This window comes from Aquila chrysaetos, chromosome 7 (assembly GCF_900496995.4).
Source record: "Aquila chrysaetos chrysaetos chromosome 7, bAquChr1.4, whole genome shotgun sequence".
Taxonomy (NCBI): domain Eukaryota; kingdom Metazoa; phylum Chordata; class Aves; order Accipitriformes; family Accipitridae; genus Aquila; species Aquila chrysaetos.
The window spans coordinates 10,080,026-10,101,041 of NC_044010.1; positions in this window are offsets into that span (position 1 = coordinate 10,080,026).

Sequence of the window (21,016 nt, forward strand, 5' to 3'; positions counted from 1 at the left end):
AGTGCTGGGGTGACCCTGTCTGCAGGCAGCTGAGGGTTGTAAAAACTTGTCAGGTGCCTCCGACAGGCAAACATTTACAGTTTTATAACCTCAGTATTTGCAACATTTAAGGCATTTCCTGTCTTAAGTATTGGGAAGTACAAGTAAATATTGCCTGTTCTGAGGTTAACTGCTCTACTTAGTTGAGGTAAAACTAGCAGGCTTTTCATGGTCAGAACGGATTCGCAGGCAAACCACAAAAATCCCAAAGCTGCTGTCACATTTTTAATTCATTAGGAGCAACTCATACCTATTCCCAGAGCTACTTTTAATAGTGGGCCTTTTCTGGACCACAGGGGGTTTTGCTCAGAAGTAGAAAATCTGAGCCTGGTAAGGTGGTTCTGGCTAAGTGCTGGAAAATGGTCAGAACAAAACTTCTTCAACTAAGTCTTCCCTTTATAAAGAACGGGAGGAGCTCGGTTTTTTCTGTCCTTTTTTTTTTTTTAGGCTTCAGAAACCATGCTGAATTTCCCCACCCTACTTCACTACTTCATATGCAGATTTTGTAGATATCTGTGAACCTTTGCATTTGCCATCTCTGGATGGCAGCCTAGACAGCCTGCTGGAAAGCAGAGAGAGTGTGAAAACGGGTGGGCTTAGAGCAGCGGCTGGAGTATGTCTCTGCGATTGCTCCATTGAAGCCGGCAGAACTTTATCGATTTAAGGCTAGATTTGGCTTATGATTGAATTTTGTATGTCTTTAGAGCGAACACTGTGCATGGCATATGAAGCAAAACAGAGTACAGTTACTGCTTTTCATCTCAATCTATTTCTTGTTCTTCCAGCATTAAGAGGTAATAAAAAGCGTGTACGTATGTGCCTGCACACACATACACACTTGCACACACAAAGCCTTTTCTTACAAAATTTTCATTGCAATTTTGCAGACTCGGGAGGTCTGGATAGCTCAGATAAAGCTTCAGAGAAGTATCTTAAGGTTTAGATGCTTATCTCAACCAGCCGTGAACTCAGATTTCCCCTGAGGCTCAGGGAAAGCTCTCCCCGCAGGAAGCCTGTTTCGGGGGCAGCATCCATGCAAGGAGCTAACTCCCAGTTCAGAGCTGTGGCTGTGCAGCATCCTTTACTTCGGGGCAGAAAGCTCGCCATATGGCTGCTTTGTTTCCAGTAGCTATAATGTAATTGAATCAATTGCCCTCACATGATATGGGTGTACTAAATGAACATACATCATTTATTTCTGGGTTTTGAGGCTTGTAAGGAGTGGAGGGCAAGGCCCCTGAGGATAAATCAGTCTAGTTCGTCTTCAAGAAAAATGGGTTGAAATCCGACCTGTGGTGCAGGCACAAATCAATTCAGTGCTCCTGACAGTCCCACGTGGATACTTTCCTCATTTGGAAATTATCCTCTGATGAAGGTTGCTGTCAGTCTTCACACAGCTAGGCTACAAAAAGCAGATATCTTCTGAAGCGAAGGTCATCAGTAAATAACATGCAATATTCAAATACAGCTAACCTAAGCTAGGGAAAGGGATAGCAGCAGTTCTCATGATACTGTCAGAAAGTAAATCATGAGGTGGGAGAAGGGGAAAGAGGAGAGGGGGCTGCCAAAGGCTGGCTTCGCTAGATGCTGAGACCTCCAGCTACTGAGAACTGCCATAAGGCAGTGGGATTTGCCTGTCTCCCACTTTCCCCCTTGCAGCAGGAGCTGGGTAAGGTCAGTGCCTAAAGCTACTGAGCCCTAGTTTTCCCAATCCTCTGCTGCTCCCTCTCAGCACCTCTCAGTTTAATAACTAGCGGTTTTTTTTTTTTTTTCTCTGCTCTGCACCAGCTCTGTACCAAGAGCTGGGGCTAAAAACCATTGCTCCTGATCTCTCTGGCCAGGCATCGACAGCGCTAGCTGCTTTGTGTCTGCTTCAAGCTACGCAAATCTTTCCCAGTGAAACCAAAGTGGACTTAGCCCCGCTGCTTTTTCTTTCATTATAAAGCCAAAATTTAGACCTATAGAAAAACAAGGCCAAATCCCAAGAAAAGATGGGATAGCTTTTAGAGGGTGAAGAAATGAACTGTCTAAAAGTGTCTTATCTAAGCTAACCACCTGGGCCTCTGGCATTGGGCAACACAGGATGAGTTTCTTCCTGCAGGTGCATTTTTGTTGGAGTGGGACAATGTGTCTTCTGGCGGTGCCCATCTCTTTCTGCTTACAATCAATCCTGGATAACTGGCTTCACAGAGTGCCAACTAACCAGTTGTGTTAGTTGCCTGTATCTTGTGGTTGCTGATAAAGGAGTTATTCTTTGAAGTCAAAGCCTGGCTTCATGGAATTTTTGTTCTAAAGTTGAAGAAAGAGATCTGGACTTAGACTTTGATATCCCTCTTCGCCTTCATTAGCATTTCAGGGACTCCAAATTTGGACTACCATTTTAGAGCCGGAGACCATTTATCAGCAATTTGTCACTTTGTTAAAGAGTTTGGAAAGTGTTTTTCAGACCTTTCAGTTATTTTTGTGTCTGTGCAAGATTGTGCAGTCTGTCTCCCAAAGCAGAAATTGAAAATCTGGCCTTTCAGAGCTATTATTGAGTCCGTCCTTTCTTTTAATTTATTGACATACTTGCTTTCCCATATGATATCTTGCAAAAACCCACCTTATTTTTCTCAACTCCTTTATGCACCTCTGTGTTTAAACACACTTCTTTCATTTCTTGCTTCCTTCCTGCCCTGGTTAATTCCTTTCAGACCTTTGGGGTTTGTAGCCCCACAGCAGCATGGGCAAATATCAGTGCGGCAAAGAAGTCCTTACAGGGAGAAAGTTGAAGGTCATTGCGGAGAGGAGGCAGCATTTCTGGAGAGATGGGATTGAAATACAAGCATGTGGGCATCCTCTGGCTTTGAACATAGGTGATACTATAAAAGCTACAGAATAGGAGAAGACAGAAGCTGGGGAAGGCAGAGGCAGCCCCTCTGCAAATTGGTGGGAGGCTGAACTGCAAGGTCATTCAGTACTCCAGGCCAAACTAATATTGGTAGCACAGCCCCTTCGTTGTTCATTCTTGGTAAATATATGCCTTCATACCATTCCTTACTTCTATTTCTCTATTTCAGTTTCCACTAAATTGATTTTTTTTTTCTATTTCTGCTCCTTGGAAACTTAATTCTCTGCCACCTAATACCCTCTTAGTGCAATCCCTGTACAGACACATTAGGTCAGAGTGGAATTATACAGATGCAAGACACAAAACCTGTATCAAAAATTTTCCATTCTAACTAGTTTTGGACAGAAAATGTGGATTTAAGGAAATAGAAAAGAAGTCCAGTGCCAACTCATGGCAGTAAATGGTGCATTATTACTAAAAATTGCACCCCACAAAATTTTCTGATTTTGTACAAAGACGTGTTGTCATTTTTTTTTTAACAAAAGGCAGCATTTTCCTTTGAAACATCCTCCCTTTCCTTCATCGCTGCTGTCCTGTTTTTTGACCAGAGTAGCTCAGGCTGTATCTCCTGTAACAGGCAGCACACCCATTCCCATTCTCACTTCAAGTGTCATTGCTCACAGTCACTTATTTGAAGCTGCACTCTAATTCATCTTCTCTCATTTGTTCCCTACCCATTGGTAAGGAGTAGAACAAGGCATGGCTGCTTTCCCATGAACTGGCAAACGATATTTCTTCAAAATCAGGATTACATATCTTCAAAAGCCTTTTCTGGTCAGAGATCCACAATGTGTAACGGGGTTGACTACAGACTCACAGTGTGGAGTTTGCTCAGAGGGGTGAAACAAAAAGATGGATTAGTTGCTTTTTTGGGGATCTGAGTGTTAATTGGCTTCCTAATAAAATCATCTAGTTAAACTCTCTGCTCAGTGGTATAGCACCGCAGTGAAGGAATTTTTGAAGGCACCCTGCTAAGTTGATTGTGCTTCGAGATAATTAATTGAAATAAGGAAAATAACACATACAAAAAAAAAAAAGGAAATTACAGATTTTCAGCTGTTCTTCATACATAAAGTTGCAAAGATTAACTCACCTGATAGGAAAGTAAGTATCCTACTGAACAAAGTGTTTCTTTGTCTCCAGCAACAGGTTTGGCAACTGCTTCCTTTGGAGAGCCTTACATTTCTGAAGATGCAAGAAGGAATTTTAAAACTGTTAAAATACTTTGAAGAAGGGTGTAATGGGTTTATGTACATTTTAGTGCTTTATATACATTTTATATGGTTTTATAGACATTTTAAATTTTTGGGAAGGTAGTTTTAAAACAAAACAAAAATAGTTCCCATTCTCACCTGTTCATTTCTTGTTGCTCATGTTTGGCTTTTGCCTTCCTGTACAGCAGTCCTCTTGACATATATCATCCCAGGATGATTTAGATTTCTGTGTAATTGTTTTCTAAGCGTTTGTATTTATCCCATTGCTAATCCTGCACTGGAGACTCTTGGCCATACTTGGTTATATTCTAATATTGATTTTGTTTCCTTTTCTTCTGGTCTTAGTTACAAATTACACCTTTCTTTTCGCTGGCAATGTTTTAGGGTGATTGATTACTGAATGAATCAAGTGCACCCACAAGCTAAGGCTTGATTTAATCCCCTTAGTGCCAGAGATTTCAGAGCACACAAACTGAAGTTACAACACCCTCTGGAAATAAGGGCGGTAGATGTTTTTCCTGGATGTCGGAGAGCTGTGCCTCTGGGTACACCACTTGGGCTTGAGTACCCGTTCTCAATGAGGCACAGAGTTAAACCCCAATTTCTGTCATGTCAGTGGATTTCTCTGGCTGTCAGAGGAGAGCGAGCTGTTTGTTTGCAACCCCTTGAAGACGTGAGATCTATAAATTGCAGGCTCTTTAGGGAATATGGCTCTGTATATGTGTGGGGCTTTGTTTTCTTTGTAAAGAAGAGGGTAGGGAAGAAGGTTTGATAAGAGGCACTCACGTGTGTGTAAAATAGTGACTTGGGATCAGTAGGAAAAAATGTGGATCCTATTATAGCTGAATTATCCTCTGAAGTCCCTTCCCCAAAGATAACTGAGCTTGCTTTCATGCAAATGAACTCACTGCGAGCTTGACACTGCAAACAGTGCCGCTTGGAAGTGTTTTGTGTGCTGCCAACCTTCGCTATGAGGTGGGTAACAAATAGATTAAGCGCGTGCTGCAGTGGACTTGATCAGATATGTGGCCATATGCAAATGTCTCTGAACCTGAGTTTACAGGTAGGCTCAGCTGCAATGGCAGGAATTATCTGGGGTGTCCATTACCGTGGCTTCTGCACTGTCAGGCGTGGTGAGGAAATGAGAAGACCGCAAACAGCACAGCTCGCGGGGACTTGTTGCTGATACCGCTTTCATTCCTGAGGTTTGACAAACTCTTAAAAACCTCATGTCATGTGCCTTCCTCTTCCTAGCTTTTTGGTTGTTGTAACCACACGGTAGTGAACCTTCAGTCACGAGTGTCATAATTACCTCCCTCTCCTCCTGCTGCTGCAAATGAGCAGAGAGGAAAAGTTCATTAATCAATTATCTGAATTTTGGATGGAACCAGAGCAAGGATAGTCTCCTGTTTCCTGGAGATTTGAAATATGCTTCCTTCCTTCGGAAGCGGATGAAGCCCCAGCTTAAACAGGGAGTGGGGAGAAAAAGGAGAGCGAGAGCAGAGGGAGCACACACTTGACCTGGCAGCTTGCAAAGTGCTGGCACAGAGAAAGGCCTGAAACTACCCCTATCTGAAAATATCTTTATCTCACAAAAAATCTGGTGTGTGGATGTATGGATGAGAGAGAAAGACCTTAGGAAATAAAACATCTCTGAAGAGCTTTCTTCTTGTTACACAAGAAGCCTGCCTTCAGGACTGGTTTTATGCATTTTACCTGTCAAACCCTCTTGAGCTTTGTGGCTTGGGAAGTTAAGCTTGTATTACTGGTTCTGTGAGTACTTCATACAAGTGTTTCCCAGACCGTTTCTCTCCTCCCAGCGACTCACTCCACCGTTTGACCTCGATGCCGTGTTCCCGCCTTTCCTTTGGTGGCCACCGTTGTGCTCCAGCCTCGTGAGCACAACCACCACCTTCTTCTAACGTCCTTGCCTGCTCTTGGGACCCCCACAGCATCCAAAGGATGTGTTTGCTGTGGAGGGTTGTGGGGAGAAGATGTGGGAAGAAGATGGCAAAATTGCAGCTAAAAATGCAAACGAGCAATGTCGTTGAAGAAGCTAGCAAGAACTAGGATATTTATTTAGCTCCATCTAAGAAGCACGTACTAATGCACTTCCGTGAGATTTCTGCTTGTGGAGTAATTTTTAAGGCCACAGTGCAACACGCACTGTTACTAGAGGCAGTGACAAGTACATTTATCAATAGTAGCAGCAACAAACCAAATTAAAACACAGTCATTACTATTTAGATCAAGTTTTAATGCAGCAAAAAGTTAAGCACATGCTTAAGCCCCATAGGGCTTCAGTGAGTGCTAAGAATAGGCATGTTAAGTGATTTGTTGAATTGATGGCTATATCAGGTACCTGATGGCTCTGCAGATACCAAACTCTGGTATTTTGTCTCTCACTATGTTTCCATACAGTCCAAATTCCTTTTATATTGCATACAAAAAAAAGTGATTAGGCTACACAGAAAGTCAGAAAGAAGCTGTAGGGAAATTCTCTTTTTTCATCAAATCACTTTTTTATTGTTATTGAAATAGGAAGAAATACGGTGCAATATAATCTGACAAAATGTTGCATGCCTTAGCTCTTTATATGGACTAGGGAACAAACTTCAACTCTAGGTCTTATTTCTAATTCTTAATCCCCCTTCTTTCATAAGTTTCTCTTATACTCATAGAAAAATTTGAGAGAATGAAAGTAACTGATTTAAATGATATAAATATGCACAGCCAGTAACTGGAAGACTTTGTAGGAATAGGGATAAAATATCAGCCTTAAATTTCAAAGTGTACAGTAGTCAGTTCAGATAGGGTTTTGGTTATATTTTTTTATTTAAAATTCTTCAAATCTTTTATTCTCTCTGTATCAAATAGATCACTACATCTTCAATACTTAATTATCTGCACTATAAAAAGAAATCCCCTTTAATAGTTAGGAAAATATTTAAACAGCTTTTTTTTTTTTTTTTTTTAAAAAAGAACTGAAACATGATGTACAATGTATAAGCTAATCTTCTACTGATGTATACATGGAGGTCCAAATAAGAATAAGAGAAATGTGCTTTCTCTAATCTTGGCAACTTTTGCATTCAGTTTTTAGGCCATCATTTTATGGGTAGTTTGGGAATCCAGACAGATTTAGCTACATGAATTTATTTGCAGAGTCATGGCCTTACCAAGTGGTAGCTACATTTCTTTACTTTTACAGAAAATTATCGGTTTGTTAGACCTAAACATGAGGACCAGCTTCTCATGCTGGAAGTTGTAAGCAGAAGCTTTCGAAGGTGGGGAGGGTGGGATCCCTTCCCAAAGCCTGTGGTGAGACAAGAGAGCTCTTTGAATTCAAATATTCCTGGAGGAAGAGGAGCTGGGAAGTGGAGGGAGGAGTTGTAACTTAAAGGGAGTGGGAGGGAAAAGTGGAACTTAGTTTTTTCCATGTGAAATCTATTGTCAGTGATGTCTTGCCTTAGGGAGAACGTATTTAGGTATATAAGTAGAAATGTATTTTTGGAGGTAGCTTAGTCCTAGTTTTTAAGGTATTTAACATTTTTAAGTTAGACTTGCTAAGGGGCTGAGATGAATGAAACATGGAATTTCTGGGAAGTTTCCCAAGATATACTCTGATTGTTCAGCCAGCTTTACTTCTCTCCTTCAGAAGTGAGTGACCTCTCCATGTTGTACATATCCCCATCAGCAGGAGAGTGTTTTCCTGGTTTACCTGCTGTGCAACCATTTCTATGTTATCTGACATCCCCTTTCCTTGGCAGACACATTACCTTTTCTACATAAAATGGCATAGCGCAGGAGCGGGTCAGAGGGGACTGCACATGGTAATTGCTGGTTCTTTCCAGATTTCCAGTACGTCGATTTGATAGAGAATCCCACATTGGCTTGGAGTGGCCACGATCAGGTATTTAAAAGAAGCGATTGCTGTGCAAGTCACAGGACCTCAGCAAGACAGGCTCATGGGGAAAAAATGAGTTTGGAAATAAATTGAAACTTTGTGAAATTTGATCTAGGACTGTGGGCAGTGAGAGAGAGAGGGGGGTTTGACATAAACTAGAGGTTTCTAAAGAACCAGGAGTATCCTCGGAGTAAAACCTGCCTGTGCTTTCGCATTTTGACATCTATGCTTTCCTAGTTTGGCATAAATCAGGTGTAGCTTTACCCAGGGGGAGAGAAGAAGGGAAAGTGGTAGAAAGGGGTGAATTGTGAGAGCTTCGGGCACCTTATTTGCCCACGGTCTCCTGCAACGGCACTTGTGCGTGTATGGGGGGAGGCTTCTCACTGCTGCTTGATCCCAGGTGTGAGCAGCCAGATACAGGCTGTGCAGCTGCACAGCAGCCAAACGAGGGGTCATTCTCCCTCTTCGCCAGCCTGCATCCCACTCCGTGGTCTGTGACGTGACCCAGCAGAGCAGAGGCTAGTGGAGGAAAGGGATTTCCACATTTTCATCCAAGTTGCGCCCACTCCTGGAAACAACCATTGTCCAAATAGAATTAAAGTTCTATAATGTATTATGGAGCCGTACAAGAGTTTCTGCTGAACCCCCCTCCTCTGAAGCGCCGAACAAGCTATTAGTTTTCTTGAAGACCTGGTCTTTGACAGGCTTTGCTTTGATGTCTGATGCCTGCCTGGCGCGGAATGCATGGGGCAGCCTTGCCCATGCGGGGGTAAAGCAGCCCTCTTCTTTTGCCCTATAGACTAATCCCCGGGACTAGGAGGCAGCTGAATTAACAACACCAGTCCTTGCCCCGGTTTGTCATTGTGGGTATTGAAATACTCTACGTAGATTTAAGTCGCGGGAAGCCTCACATGCCTTTTGCTACCCAGAGGGTGAGATGCAGCTTGATGAGTCCTCTGGGATGATGTGCTCCCCGTCCCTGCCTCCACCGGCAGGTGCCGGGTGGGGTGACCCGCCCCTAATGCCCCCTCCACGGGGTGCTGCCCCGGCGGCAGGGTGACACCCGGCAAAGCTGGCGCGGAGGGAAGCCACACCTGGAGAAGTGCTTCGGCACCGCACTGGCAGCGAGTGATTTGCTGGCCTGGAGACACAGGAGGATGGAAAAGGCAGAGGACTGGCGGAGAGGGAACAGAGAGGTAAGTGTCATGCAGCAAGGAAGAGACTTGACAGATCTGTGCTGGCATTTTGTATTTATAAGCCATGCTGTGACTGATGAGCTCCACAATAAAATCCCTACTGACTGCAGAGGCTGCAAGAAATGACCATTTTTTGTTAGGGGGAGAAAGTACAAACAAAAGAGGGAGGGGGAGAAATCGTATTTCTGAACTCCTCATCTAAGCAGTGTCTTCGGTACACGTTCAGAAAAGAAGAAGCTCTCCATCACTCAGTGCTGCGCTGGCTCACCGTGACGCAGAGGGAAGGTGACCAGCACGGCAAGAGCCATTCAGCATTTCAGAGCCTCGGGGAGTTTCTCTGTGTGCCGTTTTGTGCGTACGGCCGGAGAGGGGAGGGGAGGTGGGGTTAGAGGTGAGCTTAGCCACATTTCCAGCAAGCTGCAAGGACCTCAGCTGGCCTCTACCACTTGTATCATGACGGGCGTTAAATTGGGGAATATCTTTGGGATCCCGCTTCTCATGATCAGCAGTGACAGTTCCCTGCTCACAGGGACGTTTCTGAGAGAAATTAAATTTGTGTGTGTGCAAGCAGGTGTCAGAGGGGGAGGTGTTACTGCCATGCTAGAGAAGTCATCCCAACCTACATCCTAACCTATCATCCTACGGCATCATCCTAACCGGCTGATGAACACCCAAACACGGGGATCGTTTTGAGGACAAGATAGCTGGGATTCAGGGAGGCATCCTCAAGCGCCGGTGCAAAAGCAGCAGTCCCAGTTCCTCTGAGCGGTTTATTTGTTTCCAAGTCACTACCCCGGAGGTGACAACCCCCTTCCCCTGACTCCAGGGCAGAGCTAAGGTACACTAATGCCTCTGGTCTGCCATCAAAAGGGAAAGAGCTGTGTCAACACACAAAATGCTATTTGCTGACAGGTTGTTAGAGACGAAGGAGACACAGACAGGAGCAAGAATAAAAATAGAAGTACTCAAGTAAAAAATGGGAGAAAAGTGAGAAGATTGATTGTTTAAGTCACAAAAGACAGAAAAATGAAGGGAAAAGTAAAAAGACTATTAAATCGAATATGCCTGCCCTTTAGAATAGCATTGATAAAGGCTGGGGATGTGCAGTGTAAAGGTTGAGACATATCTAACCGAGGGTCGCATCTGATGAAACGATAATTTATGGTTAGAGAATAAAATAGACCGTTTGGATGATGTGGGTATCACTTTTAGACTATCAGGTATTAGCAGGCTGGATGGAACACACATCACTAGATACATGAAGCAGGTGTGTGAAGACCATCCAGCTATAAAAGGGGGGAAAAAAAAAAAAAAGTTCCTGTTTATTGCTTTGCTTGCTTCCCAATCCTCTCCCGCTTTGCTGTAGGGAAATCGAATGAAAAACTAAGTAATACAATATACATTCTGTGTTCCCCATTACAACTGACAATATGAGAAACAATACCTTAATGATGTCTTAGATTTTTAATGATGATGCTTGTTAGGCTTCACAGTATAAATGCAAAAAAGATGTAGAGGTGTTTGTTCTCCAAACGTAGCCAGGTCAGGCTGGGGCAGAGAAGGGTGAGCACGATTAAAAGAAACGAAAATGGTGAGAAAAACCTGGATAGTGACTGAACTAATCAAGAAAAGGATGATTATGCTGAATGTGCAGACTTCTCTAAATAGATATATTAATATTGTAAATTGTGTCAGCCAGTGCGGTGGCCCAGTCTCTTGGTGGCTGCATCTGTTTCTTTTCTATCAGCTGCAGAATCAAATATAGTCATTAGGAAACAGACGCATGCACGCTCATCTCCAGAGTACATCATACCGTACTAACTGGAGCCCACAAAAAATAGCTAGATCATTCCCTCATTCTCTTGCAGTTCCCTAATTCTCCATTTTTTTTGCCTGTCACTGACCAACTCTGCACATACCTGCTCTCTGAATCCTATGGAACTATTTCTTGAATTGCATTTTTTTCTGAAATGTTTTCTTCCAGTCCCATTCTATGCAATTGCCTCTTTCCCCTCACCCCATCAAATAGGGAGAAAAATGCAAATGCCAGAGTATAATTTACAAAGAGATACTGTTGAATCCTTCATCAGACGCCTTTGCTTGAAGCCTGTAATTGTAGTCTGTAGAAAGCCAAACCAAATTTGCTCCCTCTGGAGAGCATTGTGTTGTGAAAAATTGAATCAGACTTCTGCACTTTATAACGGGAATAGCTTTCTTTACCTGATGTAGAAGTGATTTGTATTATGTAATATATGTAATTACTATGAAATTATGGATTTGTAATATGGGATATCAGCCTTCAGTGAGACACTTGGCATTGCAGCTTTTCCAGGGTGTCTCAAATGTTTGTTTTGGAGAAGGTGGTCAGCACAGCAGTCTTTTACCCAGTGTCCCAGCATCACTGAAGGAAAAACAGACTGTAATTAAATGAAAATGTGTACCCCCTTCTTGTAATCACCGAGAACACTGGGGTGGTTTTGAGGACTCTGCACCTTGCTTGTTTTTACAGATTCATGAGGGAAAGCCCAATGTGTGTGAAAAAGAATGTGACCTAGAGAGTTAGACTTGCTGCCTGTGTCCAGATATACCAACGATTGCACATGTGGCAACATTCGTGAGCTTGTCCACCTCTGTAAAACGGAACTGACAGTTGCTCACCTTCATACATCTCTGAGAAGGACAGGGAAACACTCTGTCCTCTCTGAGTGTTTGGTATTATGGATGAAAGCAGTGGCTCCACGCTCCTGCGTAACAGTTTCCTCCCTAAGGCCCTCTGCAGTAGACGATGTTATTCTTAACGTCTCACTGTCTGACCAGCACTTCACTGAAGGATGCTGTAGCTCAACATTACGTATGGACACCTCTCTGCATTGACGAATTAAGGCTTTGCTACCCTTTGTACCTGTTTTGATCCCAAGAAGCAGAAGTGTGTATGTGTACAAACCTGTATTACTGTGCATGTTTGTGCTTATGTGTGTGTGAGAGAGAGAGATGATGATGGTGATGATCATGAGCGCACCCTTCCTCCTTAGATTACTCTAGGGATTTTCTGCATGATGTGGTGAAGTTACTGTGAACTTCCACATGTCAGAGTTGGGATTTACATGGTGGCCGGTGGGCTTTACTTGTTAGTCCTCTGGGTTTTCTTTTTTCTTTTTTTCAGATGGCAGACTCCTGTTCTTTTTCTTTACTTTTTCTTTTCTTTTTCATTTTTCTTTTTCTTTTTTTTTTTCTTTTCTTTTTCTTTTCTTTACTTTCTGCTGGCTTCCAAATAGCAGGGTTTATAGCCAGAAATTCCTGAAAGCTGACTTGGGTCTTCCTGAACTAGCCCAAAAAACTAATGTATTGGCTGAGTTCACCACTAAGTTATATTTTTTTTGCTGTCCTTTGGGGCCTAGAAGTAAGCTGGCTTCCTGACGCAGGATATTTCTCCTAGCAGTGTAACTTCTTACTTGGTCTTAGGTCTGACTGATTTGCTGTGATGGAGATTTGTTGCAGGAAAAACCATAGCTTCCTGGGTTTTATGAAGTTGGGCCAATTTCACTGAAAATATGTCCCAAAGGAAATTACTCCCTTCTTCCTGAATTCTTTCTGTCTGCTATGAATTGTTCACCTCCAGGAATCCATTGTTCCCAATTTTGGAAAATTCTGCATCTTTCAAGTGACTTCACTCTATTGGAAGTAGCAACTCCCCTTACCTCACTGTGCTTCTAGGACTTACCCTGTGAAGTTCCTGGCAGCTTCCTGCGCTTGTGTCACTGCCGTCCCATCGCAAGGGAGTTCTCATCCTGCTTTGCATTAATATGCAGTTCCTAGTGTGAATCGGTTTTGTGTCTCAGGGATGTAGTGCAAGACCTTCAGAGAAAGGAGAAACCTGCTCAAGCCATGCTGCCAAAGTCAGCAGACTTTTCTTCCAAATAAAGAAAAAAGGGGAAAAAAACCCACCAAACCACCATGAAGAAACCACAAGCCAGTCAACTCTCTGAACTGCGTGAGAAAGAGGACTACAATTTCAGAGAAGAGTGGAGTAACACTCTGACTACTGCTTGCAGCTTCTTTCAGCATGGGAGGGAAGTGTTGCTTGTAGTTAATCATAAGCGATAATTGGAAAACATATGTTACAGTTTCAGCCCTTTTGTGACAGAAAGCTTATAACTGAATTACATTTCCTGATGATACGAGTCAGGCACCAAGCAGCTCCCTTTATATAAATGTGCTCTGAGGTCAGCCTGCTTAGGTTATTTCATCCTTGAACTTCTTTACTACTTTCAATACTGGCAGATACCTTTTCCTTCTCAAATCTCCGTCCTCGTTCAGCCTTTTCCCACCACATGCCTATCCTCCTCTCCACTCCTTCTGTTCTCCTGTGGCAGTCCTTACCTCTTGCTTTCCCTTGGTATCGCAACAGCCCTTCTCTCACATCCACTTCGTGTTATCCCTGCATGAGTGCATCTCAGATCTCTATGGCAATGCATTTCAAATTACTTTCCCACCTCTGCCTGCCTCCCTAGTGTCTGCCTTTCCAGATACCATTGCCAGTCACTTAAATTCATTGTGGCAAAAAACATATTCCTCTTTCCATGCTCCCTAGATGCATTACCTTGATTTTCCCCTCTCTTTAACTCTGCACCTTCAGGCCACTGCTAAATCCTAATCCTCATTCCTTTACAACTACAATTTGTCTTTCTACTCCCCAGTTCCCAAACCCACTGTATCAGTCTGGCATTGCTCAGGGGGAAGGTTTTGTTTAAGCAACACTTCTTGCTAGAAATGTGGAAGACAAGTGTTTGGGTTTGACTTTTGTGGGACTCCAGAATGAATCTTCAGTCTACTAGTTAGGGGAAAATATTAATTAAAAAAAAACCACAACTTTTTCACTTGAACACAAAGTAAATTTAATCCAGCGTTAGGTAGAGAACCCCACAATGTAATTTTAGAGTTCTGTTTTATAACTTAAGGTGTTATAATAGGTATGGCCCCATTCCCAATATTGGTTGCGCCACAGATGGATGCATCATAAGAAAGAATGGGGAAGTTGCTTTTTCTCATTCAATGGTTTGAACTGGAGAAGTTGCTTTTTCTCATTCACTGGTTTGAACTGTGCCCTAAGGCCTTGGTTCTTACTCCAGCAGATGTGTAGGTCACTGCCAGATAGCTCTGGGTTTGGTTGCTTGTTGCATTGTGCCATATGTCAGCTGCTGTGCCTGCGCAAAAGCTGATGCAAGCTTTTGCTCTCTCTTAAAGCCTCTGAGGTAATTCTCCCCTTATATGAACTATGTTTGGTTGCAATTTCACTGTTGAGCTTTGCAAAATTGAGCTGTAAAAAAAAAAAAAAAGAGGGTGGTAGCTGAGTCAAACGGGAAGTGGTGAACAGCAAGCAAAACAGCACCGTCTCCTGTTATCTCCTGATGCAGAGGAACATCTTTGAGACTGCTGTAGAAACAGGAGTGAAATTAAAGTCTAGGGATTGTATTAAGGGCCAGCAGTTCAGCATGCCTGTGGAGCTGCACTGAGCTCCCCGGAGAGACACATCTCTGAGCAAACACCTCCACTCTGTACTTTTTAGGTCTGTTGTCTGATTTTGGGATAGGGTTTGAGACAGAATATGAGGCGGGGTTTGCTGGCGAACAGGTGAAGTGTGGGAACTGTGATGTACTTGGCTCTGAAAGGGACTTGGGCGTTCCTGGACGGGGAAAAGTGGGAAGAAGGAAAAGCAGCAGTGCACTGAGCAGTTACTGGTTGCCCAATGGGCTTAGTTAGGAGAAGGCAAGCCTCACTCTGCTTGCTAATGCATTAGCTGTGCATTGTTGCAGACTTTGGGAGACTCAAAAAGAAAATCTGTTCTAAAGCTGTGCCTGTGCTCTTCACATGCAATCTGCATTTCCTTTCAGAGGACCTTTTGGGTCTTTTTTCCGACACTGCCGAAAGGGTGTCTTATTTTCCTCATGGCATTTTTTTGAATTCCTCAGATCCTGACAAGAAGCCCAGCAGCTGCTGGGAGATCACAACGGTCCTGCAGCCCACTGATGCAAAAGCAGTGAGCTGCATGGCTGTGTGCCCCACAATCCCCACAACCCAAAGGAGCCACCTCCTGTTCCCACTTAGGCAGCTCTGGCTGGATATCCCACTTTCATAAACAGCACCAGCTCGCTCTCTTACAACTGCAACCATTAAGCATATCTTTTTTTCTTGCAGCCCAAAAGAAGTCCTCCACCTCCTGCAGATGTCCTCTTGAGTAGAGCTACAAGTCCTCATCCATTAATGCAGATTTATTATCTGCATTCATCTACAGGTTTCAAAAGCCTCATGGTAACTCACTTTTCCTCCCTCCTGCCCACACAGCTAGGTGCTCCTAGAGAGGGAAAAATTTAGATTGGCAACTGCTTACTGAGATGCTTCCTATTATTTTGCTTATCTTTCTGTAAGTGTGTTCAGAGCAAATGTTTAGTACGCTGCAGATAACGTAGTTACCGATAATGGATCCTTGCTGCTAGGGGACGTGCAGTGATTTACCTTCATCAAATTAAATCAGAACAGGTGTTGCCAGCTCACTTCCGAATCAGAAGGTGAGCAGGTGCCACTAAGTTGCATCTGGCAGCGGGAGCAAACAAATCTAGGCCAGAGAATTGTTGAATGAGATGATTTTTAATTTGGTGCACAACCTACGCAATTAGGAGCAGCTTTCCAAGGGTTCTTCTGCACACCCCTCTCGTTCCTATTTATGAAACAGTGACAGAGGGACACTGTCAGAAAACAGTATTTGGATTAGAGAGCATTGCGAATATTGCCTCTGACAGTTAAGGTATTTGCTTTGTTACGGAGCCACGCGTGTAGATATGCTCCAAAGTGAGTTTCCTCATTTTGGAAAGGCTGAGGAGGGGAGTCTGCTGGGGCAGAGAAGGGGCAGTTTATGATACGCTGCAGCGATTCCAGAAATCAGTGGCTGTGGGTTCGTTTCTACATTGCAAACTGCCTCCTGTAAGAATGAAACTTCGCTGCAGAGACGGAGGGTTTTTCTTAGGAATGCTCTGACACTGCATCGCAGTTTATGGGTGGAGACCTGCTGGTGTCAGGGCTAGACGTGAAATGAGACCTGTGTTTCTTCCTTAGAAGAATACCTCGGGCCACTGCTTTGGTAATGAGCAGAGTGTCTGTATCTGACCCTCCGTATTTGGCTAAGATCAGTGTTTTTGAAAGCATGGATTCAGTCCTCTCCCGGCTGCATGTAAAAGCATTTTTGAGTAAGTCATTTTCAACCAAACAGTGCTCAGCCAGGGCAGTAAATCACACAAACAATGTTAATCACTTTTTGGTCATGTTTAATGGCCTTAAATTGCCTTAGAAATTGCTTCACCTAATTTTATTTCACTGGGGCTCTACAAGGGGTCCAGCTGCAAATAACCACTCTCAGAATCAAGGCTGAATTACTGCAAATACCTCGGTAAAGGTAAGAAGGCAGATCCTCTGATCATATAAATTGGTGCAGCCCTGCTGATGTCTGTGATGTTATGGTGATTGATACCAGCAGGGCTATAATACAGCTAAAGTAAATGTTCTGCAGTTTTAAATGCCTGCTGCTAATGGGTCCCATGGTAAATCAATGGCTGACTTGTTAGTTTCTCTTTAAAATGGACTCAGAAGGTACATTAATGGGAAAAAAAAAACCAGCTTAGCAGAGCAGTGGCCAATACAGGTAGCACTGTAGCCAATAGAGTTCACATTTGCATTTAGACATAGGGCCTGATTTGTTACCATAGCAGATGCTTGTGCCACTACAAGAGAGGTCTAAGATAAAGCCTGACCCCTAGACCAGCCCAGCTGCTGCTCTGGTTGGCACAAGTGGAGGATATGACTTTCCGTGATTGGGATCTTACCTCTATGTCTCTGGGCTCTTGACAATTAAAGCCTGCAATAACTTCATTTCTACTTTTCAGCCATCTTAAAGCGAGTCAAGAAACAGATGGCCTTGAGTGGCCTTCCAGTGGAACTGGAGGAGAGAAAATGCTACTGAACCTGGGTGGGAATGAGCTTCCTCACCCTGTCAGGGTTTTCAAGAATTCCAGTTTTTTTCCTATGTCACACCAGGGATGAAAGGTCCTTTTAAAACTTGGATGGATGAAAACCTCCAACATAAAATCAAGATGGGGCCAAACTAAATATTTTACTTTAATAGTGTTCAAAGAGTATATTTTGATTGTGACCTTTCTAAGCAGTTGCCTCTTTTTAGTACAAAAGGAACGTGGGGTTTTTCGCTTGTTTCCTTCAATTAGAAAATAAAACTTTTCATTTTAAAAAATGCCAAAACAGCAGTTCTTGATCATTCAAAGGTTCTTTTGAATTTTTTTAAAGCTGAGAGACTTGTTGAAAACAAACCTTTGCCATCAATCAATTTCAGTTTTGACAGATGACTGCTTTTTTTTCATTGTGGGTGGAGGGAGAAGAAAAGTTTAGTCCAAAAATTCTTGACCACTTCTAGCAATTTTTACCTCAGCTTTGAAAACCTGTTGCCTTACATAGGTTTCAGCCCAGTTAAATGAGGCTGCACCAGGCAATGGAGATGCAGGAAGTGCTTTTTTTTTTTTTTTTCCTTAGCTCATTTTTAAATGAATACTTTAATCTTTTTTTTTTTTTATCAGTGACCAACATGATTTATAGAGCCTCTAAGTGATTTATATTCTGTTTGCATGATTTAGTGTCCTGAGTGAATGCAGTTTGGTTGAAAATGGCTTAATGAAAAATGGTTCCTTTATAGCATAGATGGAGCTTAATCCGTGTTTTCAAAAATCATTCTGATTAAAGCCTTTTAAGGATCAGACCAAGGCACTGTCTGTTGCCAAGGTATCTGCTAGAAATGTGGTTCCCAGGGAAAAACCTAAAGGCTTTACGTCATGAAAGAAGAAAGAGTTACTTTCTGAAATATGGTGGTGATGAGACAACTTTATGGATTTCCAGCTCAGATAACAACACAGCAAGGCTTTAAGGGGAAAGCAGGGAAATAAAAACAACCTGATTAAAAAATTAAGAAAAACCACAGAGAAGACCAGCTCACTTGATACCTTATGCCAAGTAAGATCACTGCCTTTATCCTAGTTGTTCAAAGTCGATACATTTGGCCCTGAGGAGAGGATGTGGAGGTCCTGCCCGAAGACAGGTTTCCTGCCCAGAGTTTCTGGGCAGCTGTCCTCAGGTGGGTGCTCGAAACTTTCAAATAGTTTGGGGTAAGTTTTTAAAGAAATGAGCTGCACTGAAGATGACTTTGTCAGGGGGTGGTGATTAGCGACGCATTTTGTTTAAAAGTGCGTCATCTTCATTTAAGTGTTTGTTTACAACATTTCTCTGCTAAATGCTACAAATATTGAATGGTTCCTTGAAGGCATTTGGGCTCCATGAAGTGAAATGGAGTTAGAGGATTTATAGTTTTCCTTCCATTGGAGGCTGTTCTACAAGGCAGGCTTTTTAGGCCCACAATATACCCTACACTCAACAAAGGTTTTACTTTTTTTGATGGTACAGGCCAAAGTCTGAGGAAAACCAAGCAATTACAGTTCTTCAGCTGTGCCCACTGACAGCACGTTTGTTACAGGGGCTTCAGCACAATGCAGCACCTGATGCTGGCACATTTTTGTGATCGTCCCCCATGAGCAGTGTTCCCTACCTGCTGGTTTTATTTTTGCACACCAATTTGATGATGCAGGTAGGTTTCTATTTTTTTTTTTTTTTCATTGCTTTTGGGTCAGACACTCACACATGGATGTTATAAGCTTACATCTGCTTTTGATCCAGCCAATATAAACTGTAACTCAACTGATCTCAAATAAACCACATATCTGTGTATAGCATGATGATACTTTTAAGAGATGCTGCAGAAAAGACTGTGTCAGGAAGCAAAGCTTCCAGAACCTGGCTCTCTGAAGCACAGGAGCAATATTCCCTGCTCGCAGAGGCTGCCCTGCTGTGCAGCTTTGGCAGAGGCTTTGCAAGCACAGTGGCCCTTCTAACACCACAGCCAAAATATTCTCTTTTTTCTGGACTTTCCTGGAGAGAAATATAAGACCCTCCTCTCTTCCCACACCAGTGGTGAGCCTCTGGGTCCACTGAGTACATCTCACTGGGCATGGGCATGTTAATCTGTATTTGCCTTTAGAGACGATCTGATCTGCACATATGCGTAAGACAAGACAGCCCCATGTTTCCACATGTTTAGCAAACACTGCTGGGTATCCAAAAACCACAGAAAAATGGCTTAAGACCCCCAGCTGCTTTAGCTCAGAATTTCCAGCCGGAAAAAAGAAGATTTAACCGGGGTAACGTGGGGGAACGGCACGTTGTCCTACCTCACCCTTGTGCCATCCATGCCACATAAAGGCACTCTTGCCAGAGTTATATCACTTGTAATCAGGGTGTGACCATGTGCCCAAAGACACCCAAGTAGCAAAACACGGGTGAACCTGCCCAAACCCTACTCATCCCTCTGCAAACAAAGTACAATGCTTCTGAGGTATGTTAGGTGTCAGCTGCACACTACCCCACTTACTTACCTCAAATTCGTACTTCAGCTCCAGGTAATGAAGGACGTTCTTCACTCCTCTGTACACAGATTTCTGCTTCTGCAGCAGTTCGGAGAAGGGGCTGCACTGCCAGCTGCAGAGGGGCAACCGTCTGCCTGTCATACCTGCTGCTTTTCCAACCCGTGTCTTGCTCACCCAGCTGTAAATCAGAGCAGTTCTGCTGAAGAAGAGTAATGTGCAGCAGGTAACAGGAATAGACCGAGACTTCGTGATTATTATTTTCTTCACAGCCTTGTATCTTATTTTGTCACTTGCATCTCCGCAAAGTGCTTCAGAGTGGAGCTCTCAGAAAGAGTGTTAAGTATGTGCATTTCATATTGTGGTGGTGCGAATGATTACACAGGGTGCAAGTGGTAAAGAGAGGCTGGCGTTTGCGTTTACACTTGTTTTACACTGTTCTCTATTGTTGTTTTTACACTGCCTTACCCTTCAGCAACTGGACTTGGGTGACTCTTGGTGCACGTGAAGGGAAACTCAAAGCCAGATGGTAGAATTACAGTGGCAGGTTAGACATCTGAGGCACTTTTGTGTGGTCAGGGGAGGACGATGGTCAGGCACGAAGGTGAATTTTCCATAGGTAACTGGAATAAGCAATGAATAGGAGGGATTAAATGTCGAAGAGGGCATTGTCTTCTAAGCTGGCTAGTGAAACAATGACTAAACAATAAAAACATTTCAAAGAAGTTTTATCTTAGCATGCAATGTATAGGCCCCAATTCAGAGAAAAGCCCCAAGATGCATGTTCGCTGACCTCTGAGCAAATGTTTAGGTGCCGTCTTCAGTAAGGATGAAGGCACCTGCCTCAGTGCTGTCCTGAGGAGAGCCTTAGATGATGAAGCAAACGGTGAGATTATTTTCCCTGAGGCAGCAGAACTTTCATTCACTTTTCACCTTCTTTTTCAACAGCCTGTTTATTTTCATTGAGCACTGACTTGAATTCTTGTGTTTTGGCAATAACAGGCTTGACCGTTCCTCGGCTTGTTCTCCCCCACCACTGCCACCTCTGAAGCTAAGTCTGTTTTTTGTACTTTCTCTGTTTGGAAGTGGGGGAGTGGAGGAGTTGCTGACAGAGGTTGCTGGTGATGGTTACTAAATGTGTCTCCTTGGTTGAAAGTAAGGAAGCATACAACAAATGTTAAAGGAAACAAAATGCATTATTTGTTATTCCTGGGGGGATTCTGCACTTAAAGCGATGCCCCAGA